At 37.0% G+C, this 8,769-nt stretch overlaps 1 protein-coding gene across 1 annotated transcript in view; it reads left to right on the forward strand.

Annotated features, from left to right (window-relative positions):
• Positions 1-2,811: 2,811 nt before the first annotated feature.
• The window catches only part of LOC111383700 (DNA-directed RNA polymerases II, IV and V subunit 8B-like), a 7,819-nt gene continuing 1,861 nt past the window's right edge, over positions 2,812-8,769 (forward strand). The window contains exon 1 of the mRNA XM_023007834.1: positions 2,812-2,915. The gene's annotated coding sequence lies outside the window, so the exon portion shown is untranslated. The remainder of the gene's footprint in view (positions 2,916-8,769) is intronic.

An 8,769-nucleotide genomic window follows, 5' to 3' on the forward strand; every position in this document is an offset into this window, starting at 1 on the left:
GCTTTTTGTAAAGTGATTGTGGTGTTGTGCGCTACAGTGCTGCTATTGATGTCGGAGAAGTGATGAAGGCGTCGATGAGGAAGAAGTGGAATAAAAAGCCTTTGACCTTTTCTTGTGGTGGAAAATGAATTTGGGCTATGATGGGTTGTGCCATGCAATTGGATTGAGGGTGGCGTGAGGTGGGAGTATACCTCATTTTTTAAAGAATGACTTTATCATCCATTTATTGAAATGAAGGATTTAAAAACATGTGTTGGTGTAATTCCTCAACTAAAAATATGTTTTAAAATATGTGAAAATTACACCACACCCTACTTTAGAAATTCAATATTCTAAAATCAGGTTGGATGTTTCATTATTTTAAAATCAGAAATTTTATTTTAATCAATATTTTTATAAAATAAATATGTTTACTAAATACATATAATCCAATTTTCATCCCAAACCCTAATCAATTTCTCTTCTTCTTCTTCTTCTCTCTCTCTCTCTCTCGCTTACCCTTCACACTGAGATCTGGATGCCACTGTAGCTGGTGGTGTGGCCGCTCACGATGCCTGTCGTTGGTGGTGACAACCACCACTCCCAACAGCAACTTCTCCGATACCTCAACCTGATGCAGTTATGTTGGTTTTCGATGTTTTGCCGCTCTTCTCTGGTATTTTGCGGTGGTTTCGATGGGGATTTCACAACATACTTTGTGGTGGTTTTCTCGGTGGTAGTGTAAGCGATGTTAGTGTATAGTGGTGGTGGCGGCGAGTTTGTGGATTTTTTTGGGTAGGGTGGTGTTGTGTAGATGGAGATAGAGGAGATGACTGTAGTGGTGGTGGTGGATGTGCGCGATCGTGGTGTGGTATATTTGCGGGTGCCGTGGTGGCGAGCAGCGGTTCTGGAGGCCCGACGATTTGGGTGCGGTGGTGTTAGATAGGTGATGTATCTGGTAGTGGGTGGCTTTTGACAGTGGAGGTGGTGATGAATTTGGCATGTGTTGATGGTTGGTAATTTTGTAGTTGAAATGGTGGTTTGTTGGTGGTTGTGGTGGCGAGGCAGCGATGGATTCAGTGCGATGATTTGGTGGTATTTTTCTACAATGTTTTAAATTTGTTGTAGGTAATGGTAGTTCTAGCGACAAAGGTGAGGGCGGTGTTGTTGGGGGCAGTGGTGAGACGGTGGTCACAAGCATTTGTGAAGATCACAATTTATTTGGTTGATCGTGACCATTAATTAGTTAATATGTGACTAATGAAAAAGATGAATTGTGACTAAAAAATAATGTGTGATCTAAAAAATTGTTAGTTTTTGATCGATACTTTGATAATTTGTAATGGGTAATTGGCACAAAACATCCATACCTTTTAAGTCTATTGTGGAAAACGTCCCTACCTTTCATATTTTGGCATTTTTGCCCTCATTTCAACCTTTCTTTGCGCTGGACGTCCTTCCGTCCATATTCCGTCAGTTTTTCCGTTAAACATTCGGGTAATTGGCACAAAACGTCCCTACCTTTCAAGTCTATTGTGTAAAACGTCCCTACCTTTCATTTTTTGACATTTTTGCCCTCATTTCAACCTTTCTTTGCGCTGGACGTCCTTCCGTTCATATTCCGTCAGTTTTTCCGTTAATTAAATACAAAAATATCTTCTTCTTTCCATAAACAAGGGTAAAATTGTCCTCACCCACTTCACCCCTTTTTCCCGCCATCAACTTAGTCCATAAGTAACAGTAGCAGCAACATGAATCTGAAAATACTTTAAATGATTAAGTTAAATAAAGAAAAAATATCGTGAACACATTATATTTCACAATTCCACAGCTACTGTTGCTGTCATCTTGTGTCACTGGAAAAATTTAGAAAGACATATTAAATGGGTAGTTAATTTATAATGAGTCAATTTAAAATGAGCCATTCATCTTCTCCATTGAGCCAAAAAGAGCCATTCACCATTTTGGCTCATTATAAATTGACTACCCATTTAATATGTCTTTCTAAAATTTTTCAGTGACACAAGATGACAGCAACAGTAGTTGTGGAATTATGAAATATAATATGTTCACGATATTTTTTCTTTATTTAACTTAATTATTTAAAGTATTTTCAGATTCATGTTGCTGCTACTGTTATTTATGGACTAAGTTGATGGTGGGAAAAAGGGGTGAAGTGGGTGAGGACAATTTTACCCTTATTTATGGAAAGAAAAAGTTATTTTTGTATTTAATTAACGGAAAAACTGACGGAATATGGACGGAAGGACGTCCAGTGCAAAGAAAGGTTGAAATGAGGGCAAAAATGCCAAAAAATGAAAGGTAGGGACGTTTTCCATAATAGACTTGAAAGGTAAGGACGTTTTGTGCCAATTACCCAATTTGTAATTATTTAATAAATTGTGACTTATAATGTTAGCGATCTGTGACCGATGAACAAATTTTGACCTATAAATTTTTTGAATTTTGACCATAAAATGATTTGTGACATATAAAAATTTTGATCTATGACCGAAAAATAATATGTAATTAATTAAATTGTTGATTTGTGAGCAAATCGTATCGATTTGCAATTTTTATATATTTAATCAATAAAATATATAATTGATTAATTAAATCATAAATAAATTCTAATGAACATCTGATTTTTAAAATTTAAACTTTTATTTTTAGTTTTAAAATGGGTGATAGTTCACTTCTTAATTATGAATGCACATTTTGACCCAATCCAAACCCAGAATAAACTTTAAACATCCTACCCAATTAAAATCCACCCACTTGACCCGACCCGACCCGACCCGACCCGGCACCTCATAAACCCTTCAATTCATCAATTTGAAGCCTAAACTCCGTCACCCTAACAACCCATCTCCGTCTACAGTACGGTGACCCCCCCCCCCTCGCAACTGCAGACGGAAGATCAAGCTGGTAGCCAGGTAAATTGGTAGTTATAATTTTGTTCTTCATGTGTTTTGGCTACATACACTCGTTGTTTTCTGCAAGAGCATTGAATGAAAACTCAAAATTGATTTTTCGACTTCAAAAGAAATCTGTGATGTTTAAATTCTGCTACAAAAATTGAGTATCTTAGGGTTGTGAATCAATTTTTTCGTTTTCAATTTTTACTTTTTAATTAGCTGCGAGAGACACTGAAATTAATGGAATCGTTTATTAGAAGAAGTTCATAATCTTTAGTTTCTAAATTCTTCATACATAAATCTTCTGCTATAAATATAAAGAGTCTACAGTTTGTCAAATGTGTTAATTTTCAAATACATTATCATCTTTTTCTCTAAAGAGCGAGTAAAATTTATTAATATTATTTTTTTTTGGGGTGGGGGGGGGGGGGGGACAGCTTGAGATTAATCTTCATAATGTATAAAGATACAATCTTTATGTTGTTTTATAGTTCCCTCTGGACAGGGCTGTGATATTCAAATTGGGAAGTAAGTACCTGAGTCTTGTTAAAAGTTTCTTATCTTTTGACAAGTCTACTATGAAATTGTGTTAGTGAATTTTATGCCCTAATTGGAGAGCAAAATGAGAGAGAACATGAATGGGAAAATAATTTTCTTACTGCTGTACGTGATACAATTGTGTATATATATATAAACTTAACCAAAACGACAACTCAGCTAACTGGTGAATTACATAAATAACCCTGCATTCCTGTAAGACTCCCCCTCAATATGGCTGATGAATATTCAAGACACCCATCTTGGATGATAACATCTGAAATCTGGCTTTCCCTAAAGCTTTAGTCAACTAATCTGCTAGCTGATTTTGTGTGGGCAAATACATGGTTTTTATGTCACCAGATTGTACCTTTTCTCTCACCAAATGACAATCTAGTTCTATGTGTTTCGTCCTCTCGTGAAAGACAAGATTGCTAGCTATATGCATTGCCGCTTGATTATCATAGAATAGTAGAGTAGCTTTAGGATGATCAACCCCTAGATCAGTCAACACCTTCTTAAGCCAAATAATTTCACAGACTGCTGCTGCCATGGCCTTGTATTCCACTTCAACTGATGGCCTTGATATAGTATGTTGCTTCTTTGATCGCCAGGATATCAAGGACCCTCTAAGAAATATGCAAAACCCTGTAACTAGCCTACTTGTATTTGCACACGATGCCCAATCTGCATCACAAAAAGCTTTGAGCTCAAAATCAGAATCTGCTGCAAAGAATAACCCTTGCCTTGGTGTTCCTTTCACATATTTGAGCACATGGTGTGCGGCATCTAAGTGAGCTTTTCTAGGGATTCAAGATATTGACTTAGAGCCTGCACTGAGAATTACAAATCTAGTCTTGTAATGGTCAAGTATAACAGCCTTCCAATTAGCCTCCTATACGTTCCTGGATCATATAGCAACTCCCCTTGATCTTTAGTCAATTTTAGACCCTGCAACATAGGACATTTTGCAGGCTTTGATCCTAAATAACCTGCATCTTCAAGGATTTCCAAGGTATACTTACGTTGACCGACAACAATGCCTTTAGATGATCTTGCAACTTCAAGCCCCAAAATATATTTTAAGACTCCTAAATCCTTCAGCTTGAACTAATTGTTTAGACTCCTTTTAAAATGCTCAATGTATGTCAGATCATTTCCTCCTATTATGATGTCATCAACGTAAATGAGCAGCATAGTATAAGAGCAGTCAGTTCTCTTGCTGAAAAGTGAGTAATCAAACTTAGATTGAACAAATCCTTGAGATATGATGAAGGATGACAGCTTGGTATTCCATTACCTTGAGGCTTGTTTCAATCCATAGATAGATTTGTTAAGTTTGCATACCAATGTGATACCATTCTATCCTTTCTGCTCATACCCTAGAGGCATCTTCATATATACTTCTTCCTCAAGGTCTCCATGAAGGAAGGCATTGTTTATGTCCAGCTGGTGGAGGTGCCAACTTTTACTGGTTGCAGCTGCCAACAATGCCTTGACAGAAGCTAACTTAGCCACAGGAGAAAAAGTTTTCTGATAATCAAGGCTAGCCTATTGAGTGAATCCCCGTGCAACTAACCTCGCTTTCTTTCTATCTTCAGTTCCATCTAGCTTAAGTTTGATCTTGTATACACACTTGCAATCAACGGCCTTCTTATTTGCAGGAAGTGAGGTGATTGTCCAGGTATTATTATTAACTAAAGCTTGATATTCATCATTCATGGCTTGACGCCAAGCTGGGGATTGAATTGCCTCCATAAAATTCCTTGGCTTAGCATTAGTAGATAGTGACAACACATAGGCCCTGTGAGCTGGTGAATTTTAATCATAATCTTAAGTGTTGGATAGATCATAGGATTTTCTAGCACCATGATTGGGAGTAGGTGAGGCAGAACGTTGTTGGGAACGCTGAGAGGCTAGGTCACAATGGAATTGTTGTAGACAGCTGGGAGGTTTTCGAAGTCTAGTAGATCTGCGAAGAGGATTGACATTTGAATGTTGTGAAGTAGATGGAGGGATAGGATTGGATATAGGTGAGGATGGGGATAAGGACACAGGAGTAGAGGTGGAAGGTGGCAAGGATGGACTAGGCTCTAATGGTAAAGATGATGTATGAGGAATGCAATTTGATATAAGAGGAGATGAAGGGGGGAATAAAGGGCTTGTAGAGATTGAGTAGAAGTTGCATCATAGTAACTAAGGGTAGCTAGGAATGTAGGATCATTGAAAGGAAATATATTCTCATGAAAAATGACATCCCTAGAAACAAAAACCTCATGTGTATGCAGATTGTACAGCTTGTATCCCTTTTGAATGGGAGGATAAGCAATGAAGATGCAAGGAACAGCTCTAGGGTCAAACTTATGCCTATGCCTTTCAAGAGTAGAAGCATAGCATGCATGACCAAACACTCTTAAATGAGACTAAGAGGACTTTGCTGAGAATAGGATCTCATAAGGGGACTTGTTTGATAGAGATGTACTGGGTATACGATTAATGAGATATGTGGCTGTCAAGATACAATCTCCCCAAAAATTATCTGGAAGTTTGGCTTGGAATTTTAAAGCTTTAGCAACGTTCAATAAGTGTTGATGTTTACGTTCAACTATGTCGTTTTGTTGTGGTTTCTCAACACAACTCACTTGATATATGATCCCTTTGGAGGAATAAAAGTCAAGTCATGATAAATTCAGCACCATTATTAGATCTTAGTGCCTTAATTTTGGTACTAAACTGAGTTTCAACCATATTGGAAAAGGTTAGGATAATTTGTCTGGTTTGTGACTTAGTTCTCATTAGGAAAGTCCATGTGGATCTACTATAGTCATCCACTATAGTCAAGAAATATTTCGAACCATCAAGTGAATGTGATTGATAAGGACCCCAAATATCACAATGAATTAGCTCAAAAATGAATTGAGAAACATGTAAACTGTGAGGAAAAGGTAATCGATGCTGCTTTGCCATAGGACAAATATTACAATTAAAGTCAGAATTCAACACAATTTCAGGTACAAACTTCTGTAAAGTGGAAATTCTAGAATATGTCCTAACCTATAATGCCATAGTTCAAAAGGCAATCTAGTGACAGCATTAAAACTGGGAACATGGTCATTGTTCATGACTTTATTACAACCAGCATTGAAATGATGAAGAATAGATTTGTTGGCACAAGTAGTGTTTGATGGACCATTGTTTGAAGGAGTACAAAGCTGGTAATGATACAATTCAGCTTCAAGTTTCTCATCTCCAATCATTGTCCATGTAGAACGGTCTTGAATAAGGCAATGGTTAGATAGGAATATTAGGCAACAATGGTGAGAATGAATGAGCTGACTAACAGAAACCAGATTGCATTAGAAAGAAGGAATGCATAAAATATTAGTTAATGATGGATATTTAGACAACTTCACAAATCCTATATGAGTCACATGAGTCTCATCCCCATTAGGAAGTTTAACACTTGCATTTACCTTAGCAGTGATGGAGGATAAATGATTGACAGAATATACCATGCGGTTGTGGCACCAGTGTCAATTATCCATTTATCCTTAACTGCTGAGACTGCTAGACGGTAAGTTTTACCTGAGAATGAGGGAACATCCGGCATAACTAGGTTTGCTTGGCTTTGATTATCAGCATTGCTAGATTGAGGGATCAAATTTGAGAGTTGAGTGTGAAGTTGTGGCTTCAGTATATTGAGAACTTGTTGGCATTGTTTTGTTCCGGTGTGATAGTCAGACTTGAGAAAGCATTTGATAGATCAGAAGAATTAGCATTTCCAGTTACTTGATGTGCACTTGAAATTGGTTCCTTGCCTCTGTCCTTTGCCAACCGATGTCCTGGGGGATATCCATGAAGTTTATAACATTTCCCTTGTATATGCCCAAGCATCCCACGGTAATTGCATTTAGGCCGTTCCTTCCTTGAATTTTGTTTGGTGTGTGCTGATCTCTAGTTACTTCCAAAGTTTGTTGAATTATTGATCAATCTACTTACAAATGCACTAGTTTCCACATTGATTTGACTCCTTGATGCAACATCTCTCTACCTTCCATCTTGTTGAACTAATGCGAACACTTTGTTCAATGGTGGTAAGGGTTCCATTAGTAATATCTGACTTCTTACATTGGAATAGCACTCATCTCACCCCATTAGGAACTGCAATATTTGTTCCTCTTCATAATAAGTATTGTGAGTTTGAGGCCTATAATTTGATAATTCTTCCCATAGCCCCTTCAACTTGTTGAAGTAAGCATTCATAGATCCATTTCCTTGTGTAATTGAAGCAATTAACTTCTTCAATTGATAAATTCTAGGTCCATTACCCTGACTATACCTATCCTTTAATTCTAGACAGATTCCACGGGTTGATTCCTTGTGCATAACACTAGGATAAAACTCCTTAGGGACCGAATTTATGATCCATGATGAAACAATGTGATTGCATCTACACCAAGCCGCATACAGAGGTGATTCTACGGAAGGTCTTGATATAGATCCATCAATAAAACCTTCTTTGTTTTTCACGCTCAAAGCCATTTCCACAGCTTGACTCCACGTCGAGTAATTTTCATCAAAAAGCATAACCGAGACAATCTGCATACCCGTGTTATGTCCATAGTGCATGTAATAAGGACTCGCAGGATCTGAAATCATTCATTGAGCTGTAAGTATCAAGTCTTCGCCACGATTATCAGCTTTTGGTGAAGAATTGTTAGTCAATCCTTCAATTTCAGCATTTGAACTCGTCGCCATGAACGAAAGTCTTGATTACCACTCTGATACCATGTGAATTTTATGCCCTAATTGGAGAGCAAAATGAGAGAGAACACGAATGGGAAAAGAATTTTCGTACTGCTATATGTGATACAATTGTATATATATATATATACACACTTAACGAAAATGACAGCTCAGCTAACTGGTGAATTACATAAATAACCCCGCATTCCTGTAAGAACAAAAGTTCAGAACTTGCAATTTACCATTTGGACACTTTTTTGTCCATCTGAAATATTGTATGTGTTTTGAGCTATATTCTTGGTATTTTTGGCCTTATTACTTAATTATAATATAAAATATTACATTACATTTTGTTTGTTGTTTTATTTTTGGATTTTGAGCTTGAAAACTCGGAATGCACTATGATTTAAGTGCTCAATTTTAATTTTCAACTGGCATGGTGAATAGAGATTTTGTCACCATCAGTATTTTTTCTTCTTTAATTTGGTGCTATAATTAATTTCCGCCCCCTCTTGGTATCTCTGTCAGCTGAAACCATGTAAAATAACACTCTACCTTTTTTTTTTTTTTTTTTTTTTTTTTTTTTTTG

Source organism: Olea europaea, unplaced genomic scaffold (assembly GCF_002742605.1).
Source record: "Olea europaea var. sylvestris unplaced genomic scaffold, O_europaea_v1 scaffold274, whole genome shotgun sequence".
NCBI lineage: Eukaryota > Viridiplantae > Streptophyta > Magnoliopsida > Lamiales > Oleaceae > Olea > Olea europaea.